The 1,479-nt window shown below is 48.1% G+C and overlaps 1 non-coding gene across 1 annotated transcript; it reads right to left on the reverse strand.

Moving 5' to 3' along the window:
- Positions 1-1,201: 1,201 nt before the first annotated feature.
- Positions 1,202-1,276, reverse strand: Trnas-cga (transfer RNA serine (anticodon CGA)). The gene has a single exon. It is a non-coding gene; the product is annotated as a tRNA-Ser (tRNA).
- Between the last annotated feature and the right edge of the window lie 203 nt (positions 1,277-1,479).

Here is a 1,479-nt window from a genome sequence, read left to right on the forward strand (position 1 = left end):
TCTTCCGGAATACTCATTCAGAACACAATAGCGTCAAAATAACGTTCGCTAAAATTGAATGCAAAGTCATCAAGAGTCCAAGAGTAATTCCACTGATAAATACACAGCCGGGAGTGGATGGGTGCGCAGACTGTACTGAAAGCCTCTAAGAGGTTGATGAAATTCTGATGTTATGGAACAAATATCAGCAAGACGCTTGTGACATTCCATTACGGATATCACAAGGGATTTCAGTATTCCGAGATCCACAGTGTCAAAAGTGCACAGAGAGTTTCGGGCATTGCCTCCCTCCACAGACAACGCAGTGGCCGATGACCTTAACTTAATCACCGAGAGATAAGGCGTTTGCATAGAGATGTCAGTGCTAACAAAAAGCAACACTGCGTGATGTAACTGCAGAAATCAATGTGGGACTTACGACGAACGTTTTCGTTAGGACAGTGCGGCAAAATCTGGCGTTGATGGACTATGACAGGAGACAATCGACATGAGTGTCTTGGATAACAGAATGAAATTACCAGCAGCACTTCTCCTGGACTCGGGACCATATCGTTTGGGCCCTAGATGGCTGGAAAACCGCAGCCTGGTCACACGAGCCCCAGTTTCACTTGGTAAGGGCTCATGGTAGGAGTCGAGTGTGGAGCAGACCCCACAAAATCATGGACTCATGTTGTCAACAAGACACTGCGCAAGCTGGTGCTGGCTCCATAATCGTGTAGGATGTGTTTACACGGAATGGACTGGATCCAATTGTCCAGCTGAACCGATCATTGTCTGCAAACAGTTATTTTTGGCGACATGGAGACCATTTGCAACAAACAACCACGTGATTCCAGAATGAGATTTTCACTCTGCAGCGGAGTGTGCGCTGATATGAAACTTGCTGGCAGATTAAAACTGTGTGCCCGACCGAGACTCGATCTCGGGACCTTTGCCTTTCGCGGGCAAGTGCTCTACCAACTGAGATACCGAAGCACGACTCACGCCCGGTACTCACAGCTTTACTTCTGCCAGTACCTCATCTCCTACTTTCCAAACTTTACAGAAGCTCTCCTGCGAAACTTGCAGAACTAGCACTCCTGAAAGAAAGGATATTGCGGAGACGTGGCTTAGCCACAGCCTAGGGGATGTTTCCAGAATGAGATTTTCACTCTGCAGCGGAGTGTGCGCTGATACGAAACTTCCTGGCAGATTAAAACTGTGCGCCCGACCGAGACTCGAACTCGGGACCTTTGCCTTTCGCGGGCAAGTGCTCTACCAACTGAGCTACCGAAGCAGGACTCACGCCCGGTACTCACAGCTTTACTTCTGCCAGTACCTCGTCTCCTACCTTCCAAACTTTACAGAAGCTCTCCTGCGAAACTTGCAGAACTGGCAACCAAGTGATTTTTTAGGATGACAATGCGCCGTCTCATCGGGCCACAAATGTTCACGTTTGGTTTGAAGAACATTCTGGACAATTCGAGCAGATAATTTGGT

This window comes from Schistocerca cancellata, chromosome 5 (genome assembly GCF_023864275.1).
Source record: "Schistocerca cancellata isolate TAMUIC-IGC-003103 chromosome 5, iqSchCanc2.1, whole genome shotgun sequence".
NCBI lineage: Eukaryota > Metazoa > Arthropoda > Insecta > Orthoptera > Acrididae > Schistocerca > Schistocerca cancellata.